This window comes from Belonocnema kinseyi, chromosome 9, assembly GCF_010883055.1.
Source record: "Belonocnema kinseyi isolate 2016_QV_RU_SX_M_011 chromosome 9, B_treatae_v1, whole genome shotgun sequence".
NCBI classification, from domain to species: domain Eukaryota; kingdom Metazoa; phylum Arthropoda; class Insecta; order Hymenoptera; family Cynipidae; genus Belonocnema; species Belonocnema kinseyi.
Window position 1 is genome coordinate 120,121,891 of NC_046665.1, and position 16,506 is coordinate 120,138,396.

Genomic DNA, 16,506 nt, shown 5'->3' on the forward strand with positions numbered 1-16,506 from the left:
TCCACGAATTCCTTGAATTTGATGAATTCGTTGAATGTCGAGAATTGCTAGAATTTCATGAATTCTGAGAATCTAAAAATTCCATGTGTTCCATGAATTCCACGAATTACGAAAAATCCGTGAATTCCTTGAAATCCGTGAATTTATATAATTCTACGAATTACGAAAATTCTTTGAATCATGTTAATTCCATTTATTTATCTTTTTATGGAAAAGAATAAACCAAAAGCCTATCTTTTCTATGTTATACATATTTAATTAATGTTACAAAATATTAGTATAAAATAATAGAAGGAGCCAAGGGATGAGTTCTGTACCTGAAACTGTATTTAATCTTTTATAATAGGATTTTAACCAATTATATATTTTTTGGTCAAAAATGAAATTAAACTATTTCGTTCCGAATGAGCTTTTTTATTGAAAATTAATTTACACCTAATATTGATGAATAGCATTTATGACAATTTTTAAACTCACGTTGATGATAATCATATTCTTTAAATAATGAACTTTGCATTTTTAAACCACAATTCTCTCATATATCAATTTCGCAAAATTTTTGCACCCACATTATAATAATCAATTTTCTAATAGGCAGAAAGTCTCCCCTTTAAAATATTTCTTTAAAATTGAACTAATAATTATTATATTTCAAATTACATTGAAATTAGTGGAATTATTTATTAAAAATAACACTTTAAACCAATAAATACTTGAATAGTCTTTTGACTTAAAAGTTTAAGGATTGGGACCTATTTTTTGATTTCCTAACTGAAAATTCTTTATTTGTTGAAAATTCGTTTTTCTAGTTGAAAAATTAATAGTGTTAGTGGAAAACTCATTCCTTTGGTTAAAAAATATACTTTTTTTTAATTCTTTTTTTTTCAGAAATAAATTAATGTTTTGTGCGAAAAAGTAACTTTTCTACTTTTGGTTTAAATTCGAATCTCTTATGGAAAATTAATCTTTATGATTGAAAATCCGTATCCTTATTTTTACAATGCATCTCTTGGCAGCATCTGCATTCGTTCAAATATCAAATGTTACATTTCATATCGAAATTGGGAATTCTTTTCTTTAATGCAACTCTTTTTTGTTAAAGATCAATCTTTTTTTATTGAAAATTTGGCCATTCAATTTAGAATTTATATTTGTAGGTTGGAAATTTAAGTATTTGGTTAAAAGTTAAACTATTCGGTTGTAAATCCAAATCTTTCATTAAAAAGCCAAATTTTTAACAAAACCGTTTACACTTAAAATGAAAAAGTTTAATTTTCAGTTTAAAAAAATTAACGAATTTGCTACCAAATAGATACTCTTTTATCCAAACACCTAACATTTTAACAAAATAGTTAAACTTTTAAAAAAAGTAGATGAATTTTTAACCAAAAACCAAAAAAGATTATTATTTTAAAACATTAACAGCTGAATTGAACCAAAAACCGCATTTCAAGAAAATTTTTAAGTTTTTAGCCAGAGATAAATTTTTAACGAAAATAATGAATCTTCAACAGAAAAATTAATTTTTAAAAGGTCTTTTAACCTTAAAACAATTATAGAATTGTTCAACAATAAATAATAATTTTCAACCAAAGAAAGAATTTTGAATAAAATAATTAAATTTCCAACTAAAATGATGAATCTTCAGCACAAAAAATATCCATTTTCACTCAATTAGTTTAACATTTAACCAAGTAGTCGAATGCAAACAATTTTCAGTCAAGACAGAAAAAAAAATCCAACTAAATTGTTGAATATTTTCAACAAAAAATTTCAAAAAACTGTTCCCTTATAGTTTAAAAACCAAGTAATTGGTTAAAAATTCGTCTTTTTTGTAAAACATTAATCTTATTGGTTAAAAATTAATCTTTTGAACATAGAATTTATTTTACAACGAAAAAAAAGTTCTCTTAAAATTTAATCTAAAAACAACATAATACCTTTCCTGATCGATTGAGCGACTCGAAGTGCAGAACCTACCTAATGTTAAATGGATTCGATCTCCTTTGAAATAATTTTCATATCACTGTTTCTTTTGTTGTCGAGAATTAATTGTTTTAACAGAAAATGAAACTATGCCATTTTCAGTAGAAAATTAAATTTTTAAATTAAAGTGTGATACTTTTTCTTTAAAAATCTAACTAATTGTTTAGAAATGTATGGATTTTGTTAGAAATTCGTCTTTTTTAGTAGAAAATTAATCTTCTTGTTTGAAAATTCATCTTACCGATTGAGGATTCAACAATTTTTCGGACAATTCTTATTTTTTCAAAATTAATTTATTGAAGTAATAATTTAACTTTCCATTTTTGTTAAAAAATTTATTGATATTTTTAATTACAATCTGTTTTGGTAGTCATGCTCATCTGTTTTAATTAAAATTTTTAATAACCTGTAGAAAATTTCATTTTTTTATTAAATATTAACTCTTATGAACTAAAAACTGAATTATTCTATTTTTGTTTAAAATTTGATCGTTTTTATTGGAACTTGATCTTTTTTAGTTAAAAATGGAACTATTTGTTTAAAAATTTCCGTATTTTGTTGAAATTTAAGGTTAGTGTAACATTGGTGTATTTTTAGTTATAAGTTAATGTTTTAGTTATTATTTTCATTCAATATAAACATCAAAATTAAGTATTATTCCTGTGATGCATGGAATTTTTTATAAAATTTCATAGCTGATATAAAATGCGATAACTCTTGTATTCTCAAATTAATTCCTAACCTCAAAATCTCAAAAAGTTGTTGCCGCATTTTACACCAGCAATGGATTTTAATAAAAAAAACCTAGAACAAATTCCATGCTTCATAGGAATATTACTTAATATGAATATGTTAATAATAATAACAAATAACAGATTAAACATTAACTTGTAATTAAAAATATACTAACCCTACCGACATAAATCTCAGAGTATATACTAAAGAATCTCAAGGCATTTTTATTAATTATTTTAGAGGATATAAACAATTTCAAAGGTTTTAAGGAATTTTTACGGTGTTTGTACCTTTTCAAGGGATTTCAAGAAATTTTACAATAATAATGGGATTCATAGGATTTCTGAAGAAAAAGATTTCATAAAGTTATAATAAATTTCTATAAATTTTAAGGGATGCAAAGTTATTCAATTTTTCAGGGATTTCAGAGGATTTTAACAGAATTAAAGAATTTTTTATAGATTTCAGTGAATTCCACATATTTCAAAAGATTTCAGGGAATTTTAGAAAATATCAAAGAGTTACAAATGTTTCATAAGGCAATTTCAGAGAATTTTACAGATATCATCATTTTAATGGAGTTTTAAAAGATATTACAGTCTTTCAGATTTCTCACGAATTTTGGAATCATGGACCCTTAAATGACACTGGGGGTCCATTGGACCCCAAACCATTTTTAAACGAATATAAAAATTGGTAAATTCCATGAATTTTTCATTGTTTTTCAAAGTGTTGAAAATAAAATTTAAGTCACTATACTGATTGATTCTTTAGAAGAGATGTTAAAGAATACCCAAAAAAAACTTCTTAACAAAAATATCAAAAATTAAACTTTTTACAACAGTTTAAAAACGTTGGGGCATAAAAGACCCCAAGTGTCAGCTACGTTATTTTTTGGAGGTGTGTAATTTAAGGGTTAAATAAAAAAATCCTTGATAGTGATTAAACAATTAATGAATAATAATTATTAATACAAATCACAAGAAATTTTGCATGCTCAAAATGCATGCTTGGTGAGACTTCATGATGATTTTTCAATTATTAATATATTGCAGTATGATCTCTAAATAAAAAAGGTTCTATATAATTTTAGCTGCTCTTTCCGATACACATAAAGATTCGACCGGTATAAAATTCTCCTAAATCAAAGGTGAATGCAGAATATTATTGATCCCAATTATTTATATCGCAAGTAGGGGCCCAGTAGGGGCCTAGTAGGGACCCTTCGCCTTAATCGGGTTTGCAGAGAGGCGTTCCTTACTAGAGTCCGTCTAAAAATTCTAGTAGGGCCCCTATGGCCTCAGCTTTACGTTCTATATAGGGCGCTGACTAGTTTTCCCCACTGGATCCCGATTAGTGATAGGGAAAACTAGACAGGGCCCCACTTGAGCCCTTTCGAACTTTTTAACCGGAACTCGAAAAAAAACTTTATGAATGGACTACGTACAAAAAGTTTTAAAATTTTTTCTATAGGAAGAGATAAGTTTACAATAAAAAGTGGTTGTAAATATTGTCATGGTTACGGACCCTGACATTGAGATGAATCAGATAGAAATTGAAGGTTATCACCCACTGTCGTGAGAAACCAGCCTGCATATCTGATTGACTGTATGCATCTCGAAGTATGCATGTTTCTGATTAATCTTTTTTTCGAGAAGAGTTAATCATTTGATATGGATTGTAATGACTAGAAGTCTGTTTAAATTCGTTTTTAATTCCGAGTAGCCAACGTTGCTGTTTGGACAACCTGTGCCATGCGCGAGACACTCAGTCTAGACTCAGTTTCGTTTCCAAGAAGGCCTACATTGAAGGATCTACTGATCCAGATTCATTATATACATTCGAGGAACTGAAAAAAAATTCTGAAATTTCGAATCACATTTTGACTGATTTATTTTTTTTTTTTTTTTCATTTAGGAGCCATTCAACAAAAATTTAAGATGATTTTGATGATTGGAGGGTTTGGTCATCTTAGTATTTTGAATTGAAAAAGTAGTTCCATACTTTAAAACGAGTAGTTGATATTTTATCCAAAACAAGATTTTTAGTTTAAATAAAAAATAGCCGTATTGATAAAAAGGGATGAATTTTCAAAGAAAACATTTTTGAATCCTTAACCAAAACAGATTCATTTTCAACCAAAAAGTTGCATGTTTATCCAAAAATTATGAAAATTCTAGTAAAGAAGATAAAACCTCGAACTAAGGAGATGAATTTTTTAAAAGAGATGAGTATAATTAAGAAACATTTTTTAGTCAATGAAGAAAAAAGAATCAAATCCAAAATATTAAAATTTAAAGCCAAAAAAAAATTCGCAAAAAGATTAAATTTTGTACCAAAGAATTATATTATTAACCATAAAGATAAATTTTCAGCTAAAATGTTTAATTTGCTAATAAGATAAATGAATTTTTACCAGAATACATAAATTTTTGGCCAAATAGTTGAATATTCACCCAAGCAGCGGCATATTTAACAACAAAGATTTAATTACTATCAAAAGAGAGAAGTTTCAAATCAAAAAGGTTGAATTTTCAAAAAGAGTGGAATTCATAATTCAGAAAGATTTTTTAGTTGCTTAAGAAAAAAAATTCACCCGAAATGTTAAATTTACAAACCAAAAAAAAACTTTTTACCACTGGTTAATTTTTTAATTAAATAATCGAATTACCAAATAAGAAAGATGGATTTTTAAACAAAAGGTGTAATTTTTCTAATAGGACAGGAGAATTTTTAACAAAATGCATAAATTTTTGACGAAGCAGTTAAGTTTATAGTTAAGAAAGACTTTGTAATAGACCAAGAAAAAAATTTTTATCTATAATTAAAAATTTTAAACAAAAAAAAGGTTTCTACAAAATAATAGAATTATCAACTATAAAGAGGAATTTTTATTAAAATAATGTAATTTTTTAATAGGACAGACGAATTCTCAAGAAAATAGATCAATTTTGGGTCAAAAAGTTGAATTTTTAACCAAGCAGTGGAATATTTAACAACAACGAATTAATTTCTACCAAAAGTGCCCTCCAGTACTTTTTTGTATTTTTCCGATCTTTATTTCCATATACCTTTTAAGCCTGTTCTTTCATTTTAGCCTTCTCTACCTCTTCTTCAAGCCTTTTATTTTTCTCCTCTTTTCTGTATAACTACTTTTTCCTTTTTTTTTTTTTAAATTTTTTCATTCCTTTCTCATTTTCTTGTTCTTCTCTTTGAATTCTTCGTCCCAAACTCTTCTACCCCCTCCTTCAATATTTTTTTTCGTTTGCGTGCCCTCCACTACTCTTTTCATCTCTCCTATAATTATTTCCATCTACCTTCTCTTGAAGCCGTTGATTTCCTCAAATTTTTTAAATCACAGATCTTATATCCTTTTTCTTTTTCTCCTATACTCTTCCTCACTACTTTTACCTTTTTTCTATTTCCTTCCTTCCTTTCTCACTTACTTCTTCTACTTTTTACATTCTACATCTTATCCACTTTTACCCCTTTCTTTATTAACATTCTATTTTTTGCTTGCGTGTCCGTCGTACTCTTTTTATCTCTCCTATCATTTTTCCATCTATCCTTTAAGCCCCTTCTTCCGTAATAGCCTTCTCCACCTGTTTAAGCCTTTTATTTTCCTCCTCTTTTCATCAAAGCTTAGTATACTCCCTTTTCTCTTATACTCTTCTGCACTACTTTTCCCTTTCTTCTATTTTCTTCATTCGTTTCTCACTTTCTGCTTCTACTTTTTAACTTCCTCATCTTATCCACTTTTACCCCTTCCTTCACTAACTTCTGATTTTATTCTTGCGTCCCTCCGCCCGCCGTACCCTTTTTATTTATCCTATCATTATTTCCATCTACCTTTTAAACCTCTTCTTCCGTACTAGCCTTCTCCACATCTTGTTCAAGCCTTTCGTTTTCCTCCTCTTTTTTATCACACAGCTTAGTATACTCCTTTTCCTCTTATACCCTTGTGCGCTACTTTTTACTTGTCTCTGTTTACTTAATTCCTCTCCAACATTCTTCTTCTCTTTGCATTCCTCATTTTAAACAATTCCACCGCTTCCTTCAATTACTTTTTTTGTTGTTGTTTGCATGTCCTCCAGTACTCTTTTTATTTCTCCTATCACTATTTACATCTACCTTTTAAACCCCTTCTTCCATTCTTGCCTTCTCAACCTCTTCTTCAAGCCTTTTATTTTCCTTCTATTTTTTATCACACAGCTTAGTATACTCCTTTTCTCCTATACTCTTCTGCACTACTTCTCCCTTTCTTCTATTTACTTCATTCCTTTCTTACTTTCTTCTTCTGCTTTTTACATTCCTCATCTTATCCACTTTTACCCCTTTCTTCACTAGCTTCAAATTTTTTCTTTCGTGCCCCCCGCCCCCCTGAATACACCTGTTATTTCTCCTATCATTATTTCCATCTACCATTTGAACCGCTTCTTCCGTACTAGCCTTCTCCACCTGTTGTTTAAGCCTTTCATTTTTCTCCTTTTTTTATCATAGCTTAGTACACTCCTTTTTCTCTTACCTCCTTCTACACTTCTCTGTCCTTTTTTCTGTTTTCTTAATTACTTGATCACTTTCTTCTTTTTCTCTTTGCATTCCTCATTCCAAACAATTCAACCCCTTCCTACAATTACTTTTTCTTTGTTGCTTTCGTGTCCCCCAGTACTCTCTTTATCTCTCCCATCACTATTTCCATCTACCTATTAAACCTCTTCTTCCATTCTTGCCTTTTCAGCCTCTTCTTCAAGTCTTTCATTTTCCCTTCTCTTCTTTATCACAACGCTTAGTATACTCCTTTTTCTTTTATACTCATCTGCACTACTTTTTTCTTTTCTCAGCTTTCTTAATTTCTCGTTCACTTTCTTCTCTTTTTATTTCTTCTGTCATTATTTCTATCTATCTTTTAAAGCTCTTTCATTCTTGCCTTCTCAACCACTCCTCTAAGCTTTTTATTTTCCTCCTCTACTTTTGTAACACATCTTACTATACTTTTTAATTTTCTCCTATACTTATCTGCACTACTTTTCTTTTTTTTAATATTTTCTTCATTTCCTTTTCACTTTTATCTTCTCTTTATATTCCTCATCCTAACCACTTCTACCCCTTCCTTCACTAACTCTCGATTCTGTTTGCGTGCCCTCCAGTACTCTTTTTATTTCTCTTCTCATTATTTCCATCTACATTTTAATTCTCTTCTTCCAGCCTTTTATTTTCTTTCTCTTTTTCTTTATCACATACCTTAGTACACTTCTTCTTTTTATCCTATACTATTCTGCACTACTTTTCGCTTTTTCTATTTTCTTCATTATCTTTTCACTTTCATCTTCTCTTTATATTTCTCATCCTACCCACTTCTACCCCTTCCTTCACAAACTTTCGATTTTGTTTTCTTGCCCTCCAGTACTCTTTTTATTTCTCCTCTCATTATTTCCATCTACATTTTAACCGTCTTCTTCATGCCTTTTATTTTCCTTCTCTTTTTTTTTATCACACATCTTTGTACCCTCTATACTATTCTGCACTACTTTTCCCTTTTTTATATTTTCTTTATTCCTTTCTCACTTTCATCTTCTTCTCTTCGCAATCCTCATCCCATACACTTCTACCCCCTCCTTTACTAACGTTTCATTTGTTCCTTGAGTGCTCTCCAATATTCTTTTTATTTCTCCTATCATTATTTCCATCTCTTCGTTTATACTTTCCCTTCTCATTTTGATATTACGAGACCTGTTTAAGCTACATAACTGTTATTTTTTCAATGAAAGTATGATAGTTTGACCTCCTGGTTTAAAACGACGGATTTAATAAACATTCAAGAATAAAATAGGAGTTGTAAAGTCTTCGGAGCGAGGTGTCTTTTTGTCTTGCCAAGGCCGATAAATCCGGTTATCAGGAAATCTTTTAATGGAGGGTGAAGATAGTAGAGAGAGTGACTCGGATGCTTGTGTGAGACGTAATCGCGAAGTGTTAGTATAGTAAGACAGCAGCGAGGGGCTCGCGATGGTCATTTGTGGTACCGAGCAAGTACTGACTCCTAGGGGACGAAATGTCTCCTGCGATCCCTCAACAAGATACCGGACACGCTATCCCTAGAAAACTCTTACCCTGTGTGATGTTCAGCTCGTCACGCCATGCTACCAACGCAAAAATATCGAGATTGTCCCCGGGGTGTACAAATTTAACCCTTCATTTTTCCGCCCTCGAAATATTAATAAACAAATATTATATACTTGAAACAATATATTATTATTAATAATTTAATTTACTGTAACAATTTAAAAATTGAGAATAATGCATAATAATGAAAAAATATTACTTGATTCCGCTGGGATTCGAACCCCGGTCTACAGATTGGCGGTCTGGTGTTCTGTTGATATTGAACACCAGGCCGGAAAACTGTCGACGTGGGTTCGTATCCCAGCGGAGTCAAAGGATATTTTTTAACAGTTAAAGAGTAAAGCCATTTTTTTAAAGACTAGTAGCATTAAAACTGTCATTTCATTGATAAAAATCTATAATTAATGATCATACATTAAAATAAATATTGAGATAGCTACATTGGTTTTAGTGCAATTAAAATTTAGTTTTAAATGGGGGCGTCTATGTATCATGTAACGATATTTTCAATAATTTTTTTTATTCACTTATCCCTCTTGTAACAATATTGTGATATTTTAGCCTCCCCCCCCCCACACATTGTCATGTGACATTGAAGCTAACCCATCTTCTATTTTTAAATATGAAATATAAACGGAATTTTATGTACATGTCAATATTAAAATAAATAATGAATAAAAACTATTTAATAATAATAGAATCAGAATACGTTTAATGGAATTCTTTAGAGATTTTTAAAATTATTTACAGACATTGATATAATAATGGACAATCTTTAAACTCTTTTCTTGTTTAAGACTTTATTTGTCTTTTAATTCTACCACCATTTTGTTTAAAATTTGTTTCGTTTTTGGTTGAAAAGTAGTTTTTTAACTAAAAATTTAACTATTTTATTTGAGTAGAAACAAATCTTCTCAGCTAAAAATTTTTTTAAATTTAAAAATTACAAATTTATCTTTTTTCGGTTAAAAATTTGTATTTTCTTACAGCAAATTATTCCTCTTGATTTAAAATTTATCCTTTTTAGTTCAAAATACAACTGCTTGGTTGAAAATTAATCTGTTTTGGTGGAGATTTCAACTATATTTTTGATAATTTGTATTCTTGGGTTGAATTCAAAAGTTTTTTATTTCAAATAAAAATTTTTCTTTTTTGAAATATGAACTGCTAAATGTTTTTTAAGAATTTACTTTTTCTGATCAAAAAATTAATTATTTGCTTTAAAGATGAACTATTTTGTAACAAACCTATTTTGTTCGGTTGAAGATTCGTAATTTAAGTTAAAAATTCAACTATTAAGTCGTAAATTATTTTTTTTCGAAAATTTATATTTTCGGCTCGAAAATTGATGTATTTTGTAGAAAAATAGTCTTTTTGGCTTCAATATTGTATGATTTGGTAGGAAAATTAACCATCTTGTTGAAAATTAACTTTTTAGATGAATATTTATATTTTTGGTTGAAAATTAAACTATTTTATTAAAAATTAAAATATTTTTTTTCAACTAATTGTTTGCTATTAATTATTTTTTTAGTTAAACAATAATTTTGTTATCTGAAAATGAAGCTATTCCATTTTTGTTTGGAAATTTTTGCTTAATAAGTTAATTATTCAAATGTTCAGAAGATAATTGATTATTCTGTTAAAAAATCGTATTTTTATTTGAATTCAAGCAGTTGATAGTTGTTTTTATTGTTGCTGAAAATTATTTTTTAACTGCAATTTTAACAACCGAATTAGAAAATTCCCCAATAATAAAGTTACCGAAAACTAAAAATCCCGAATTAAAAAATTTCCGAATAATAAAATTCCTGAATTGAAAAATTACCGAATTATAAAATATCCAAATTAAAAAAATCATCGCGAAATTAAACAATTATATTTTTTCTAAATATATTTTATTGATTTAAAATAAAATGGAAAATATATTTTTTATAATTTATTTTAAAATTTTTAATTTCGTGAATTATCCAATTCGTATATTTTCAAGTGGAATATTTGCCATCATGAATTTTAAGATTTGGTAATATTATAAACTGTCATGAATTTTATAATTCAGGAATTTTTCCAATTCAAGAATTTTATAATTCGGGAATTTTATTATTCTAGAATTTCTATTATTCGGGAATTTTCCAATTCGGTATTTTCAGTGGAAACGTTTTAAAGAGATTTTCCAAGAATCTTCTAAGTTTGTCTTTAGTTATCTTTAAAAATTATGTAAAATTAACCATGGAAATATTTTCCTTAATTTTATAAACCAATTTGAGCAATGTTAATTTATAACACAAAATAACTTGAGTGCATTTTTAAATTAATTAAAAATATACATTTTTATTTAATTGAAATTTAGATGTTTAATAGATTACTTCAGACAAATAATTTTTAAAGAGAAAATTGTCTACCTCTGCCCGGATTCGAACCCGAAACGCTACTAAACATTATTTTTTATCTATGTGCATTTAATCTGATTAATAATTAGATGAAGTTAGAATCGTTTAAAAATGTTAATTTCCGAGTTTTTTAAGTTCTAATAAATACAAATTTTTATGTTAAATAAATTAATTTTGAACAAATAATTTTTGAAAAAAAATCTACCCCAGCTCGGATTTCTACCGAAAACGCCACTTCCATGAGTGAAGCGTTAACCATTTATGTCAAAATAATTTTATAAAAACTCAAATTGATAAAAAGTGGTAAATTTGTTACATTGAAGAAATACTTATAGTATTCTTCTATAAATAATAGCTATAAAGCAGAAGAACAAATCTGCTACAATGACGGTGGTCGAATTTGTTAACGCTTAACTCACATATAGTGGTGTTCCGGGTTCGAATCCCAGCTGAGGAAAATTTTTTTTTCTTGTTATTCGAAAATCAATTGTCTAAAGTAACTGTTTTAATATCAAAATTCAAATTTATTAATATGATTTTTGGTTATTTCAACAGATTAGAAAGAATTTCAAGAGATTTCTTTCCAAAGTTTTGTCGACCTATACAGTTTTTTATAAAAATATTAGGTTTTTTAAAATATTTTCTTAATGTAAATATAAATGCCTAATCTTCCCCCTATTTCTTCCCTTTTTGTAAAAAAATGACCTGTGATCCCTGATAACGGGATTTCTTAGGAAAATATTCGTCAGACTTGGAACAGTGGCTCGTGTCGACACCATTTATATAAGTTCCTTGCATTTATGTGGACATGGACATGGCTTGGACGACATGCGATGGTCTCCTACAGTGACTATCGTGTCTTCTACCCTCCGTCCATCCTGGCCACCCTCGACCTTTTGAGCCTCGTTAATAAGTTCCTTTTTCTTTGTCTTCAGAACACGAACCCTGATTCCAAACTTGGAATTATAATTACGAAAGATACTAACGCGTTTGCCACGTGACACTATGATGGTGTATTAAATTATCGATAAACAACTATTCACATTTTGACGCGTGTCATACTTTTCTTTGAATTTATGTTTCTTGTAAAAGAAGGGTAATTACATAAAAAGAAAACTAGTTTCAATCAGAGAAAGGTAAGAGAAATTAGGGTATACAGTGAAAAAACTGGGGTTACAAAGCGTTGCAGGTGATCGCTCAAGCAGGGTAGTAAGCTCATTACTGTCAACTGAGGTAAGCTTTCAACGGTTAGAAACCTGCAACGTGCTGCCTCTAGCGGTGTCTGTCGCAGGTATATAACCGAGAATATGACAGAATTTAGGAGAATTTAAAAATTTAGGATTTTTAACAATATTTTTATTGTTCAGGTTATATCAACGGTTGAATAAAAATTATTTTCTAGCTCAGACATATTCAGGAATTTAAAATATGCAAAGCAGTAGCTCATTAATTGTTTATCACTGGTAGACTGAAACTCTAACCTCGAAATTTAATTGCCTCAAATTACTTATAAATACCACGATGTAGAACAAGTAGAGACCACTTCCGGAATTCTTGGACGCGTCACATTTTCAAAATTCTCTGACTTTTCTTTGACGAATTTTTCATTTCAAATCATTAATACTTCTTTAACAAAATACTGGAATTTTCAACAAAATAATTGAATTTTTAACATAATATTTGAATATTCAACCTGAAAAGACGAAATTGCCAACAAAAAAGTGGCATAGTTTATATTGTAATAAAAATAGAATGAAATTTATACAACAAAATAAAAGCAATTTTACACCAAAAAGATAAATTTCCAACAAATAATGAGTTTTCACTCAAAAAATAAATAAAAGTTTTTCTAAATCATTGAACCTTCAAACCAGAAGAAAAATTGTCTTTACAAAAATTCAATTTTGAAACAAAAAATATGATTATTCAACAAAAAATTAATTTTCTACGAAACTGATGCATTTTTACACAAAAAAAGGACATTTCAAACTGAGAAATTATTTTTTTACAACAAAAAAACGCGAATTTCGAACTAAAAAATAATAATCTCAAAAAAATTGAAAAATTACATATTCTGTTAAAAAATTAATTCTAAACAAACAAAAAAAAAGTATTTTTCACTAAAGAGTTCAATTTTCAACAAAACATAAGCCTTCAATACAAAAAAATTTCAAAATTTAGTTTAACTTTGACCCAAGTATTTGAATTTCCAATTAAAAAAGATTAACTTTTAAAAAGATAAATAAACTTTTCACCAACGATATAACGTTTCAACTTAAAATATAAATCTTTGACTAGAAAAGTGATAAAAAAATTTAATTTCTTTTATAACAGATGAATTTTTAAATCAGAAAGATAAATTTAAAAAAAAATAGTTGAATTTTCTGTTGAACAAGATTTTAGTCCGGTTTTAACGATCAAACTATGAATTTTTTTAACCAAAAATAATTTTCTACCAAAAAATTGAATTTTCAATCCAAAAAGACGAATTTTCAACCAAAAAGGATTTATTTTAAAGCAGAAAAATTTGTTATTACAGAAAAGTTGAGTTTTCATTCAAAAAAGATTCCAGTTAACTCAGTAACATCAAAAATTGAATTTTTGTAACAAAAAAATTAGTTTCTATGAAAAAATTTGAATTTTCAATCCAAAAAGGCGAATTTTTTAAATCTGGATAAATTAATTTTTAACAAAATAGTTGAATTATCTACCAGGTAGTTGCATTTTTATCAAAAAAATCAATTTTGTACTAAAACAAATGAATTTGTCATAAAAAATGAAATTTTTTTTATAAGTGGAACTTTCATCCAGAAAATATTTCAGCTTATTTTTCAACACCAAAATATAAATTTTAAACAAAAAGCAAATTTTCTATGAAATTAATCAAATTAAAAAAAATAGTATAATAGCTTAATTTCTAACCAAATGGTTGTATTTTTATAAAAAAAAAGAAGGTGAATTTTAAAATAAAAAAGACAAACTTTCAAAAAATACGTTTTCTGATGATAAATTTTAAAAAAACTTTTAAATTTAGCGAACGATGAAAGCGAAAAAGGTTTCATTTAAAAATTGTTATATTTTAGGTGACAATTCAGTTTAATGGGTTTATTAATAAAATATTTAAAATTCATCCTATTTGGTTGAGAAAATTTGCCTTTTTGGATTAAAATTTAATTTTTTTCATAGAAATTTTTTTGTTTGTTAAAAAATTCATATTTTAAACTTTAAAAGTCAACTAGAATATTTTTTGAATGAAAATTCAACAATTCCAAAAAATTTTTTTAAATAAATATTCATTTAATTTGAGAAAAATTTTATCTGTTTTGGAAAATAATTCAACTGTTGGGAAGAGAATTCAACAATTGAATTGGTTGAATCAGTTTGTTAAGAAATCACTTTTTTTCTGAAGATTTAAATTTTTAGTTGAAAATTCACCTCTTTAATTGAAATTTTAACTGTTCAGTGTAAAAACCTTATTTCAATATTGATATGTAAAATTGAATCAGTTTCGTGAAGAATTAATTTTTTGCTAAAGATAAAATTGTATTTCTTTCTTGAGTGAAAAAAGCTTTATTTGTTGAAAATTCGGCTTTTTTTGTTTAAAATTATTCTTTTTCTGTAAATAAATTTTATCTTCATGATTGAAATTCTTTTTAGTTAGTTAGTTTGAAAATTCAAGTATTTTTTGAAAAGATATATTTTATAGTAGAAAAGACTTTTTTTGTTTAAAATAAATTATTCAATTTGAAAATTTGTGTTTGAAATAAATATTTTATTCCTTTTATAAAATATTCTATGTTTAAAAATACGAAATTTTATTTTATTTTAGTGACCTAATATTAATTCTTCGTTTTTTAATTCAAATTGAAGAAATTTTAAGGCATGCACATTGTTTTTAAAATATAATTATTCAGTCAATTCACAAAAAAAATATGTTTATAAATTTTTTAATTAAAAAGCCGAAAAGAATCCCGGTTAAAATATCAACGTGGAAATTCATTCATATAAAGAAGAGAATTTATTTTCAATAAACAATAATAATTTTAAAAAATGTTGATGCTAAAAGGGAGAAAAAATTATTATTATGTTCAAATCTTAAGCTAAAATTTTAACTCTCATTTAAATACAAATTTTTTATAACTTTATTTTGAAAAAAAGAATTTTTAATAATGCTTTTAAAAGAGCGTGTATTTAATTTTGTATAAATATTTTACAATCAATTTAATAACTGCGCTACTATGACAGAAAATTTTAACAATATTTCATAGTTGAAAATTGTTCATAACATTTATGGTTGACTAGTTAAATAATATTTTATCAGTTAAGCACTGTCGCCAATAAAATAAAAAAATTATATTATTTAAAATTCTAATTTATTATTTGTTTATATATTAAATGCACACATTAAAAAATTTAATCCAAGCTTGCCAAGTTTTTGAAATTTGTCTTTTTAATTTAAAAATTCATCTATTTTAATAGAAATCCAATGTTTCTTGGATAAAAATTTAATGGACGAAAAATTTGGTTAAAAATTCGACAATTTTGTTAAAAATATATCCTTTTCGGTAGCAAATTAAATTGATTTATTGAAAACTCAAATATTTCAAAAAAAATCTGTTTTCGTAGATAATTGAACTATTTTTTTGAAAATTTCTTTTTTTTAATTTAAAAATTCAACTTTTTCGAAGACAATTTACTTTTTATTTGAAATTCATATATTGGTGTTAAAAAGTCAACTAAAATCGTTTTTGGTTGAAAATTTATCTATTTTTTTTTTTATTTTTATTTTTAATTTAAAAATTCAACTTTTCCGCAGACAATTTGCTTTTTCTTTAAAATTTGTATTGTGGATTAAAAAAGTCAACTAAAATCTTTTTTGGTTAAAAATTTGTGTTTCAAATTAAAAATTAATCTATTTAAGTGAAAATTGCATCTTTTTAAAATAAAAATGCAACGATTTGGTTAAAAATTCAACAATTTTGTTAAAAAGGCATCCTTTTTGGTTAAAAATTAAACTTTTTTGTTGAAAAAACAACTATTTCGTATAAAATTTAATTATCTTGAAGAAAATGTACTTTCTGTTTAAAATTCATATTTTAATGTTAATAAATCAACTGAAATTTTTTTCTGTTAGACATTTCATTTTTTTGTTGTGGAAAATTTGTGTTTTAAATAAAAAAATTAATTGATTTAAGTAGAATATGCATCTTTTTTGAATAAAAATGCAGCTTTTTGGTTGAAAATTCAACAATTTTGTTAAAAAGTCATCCTTTTT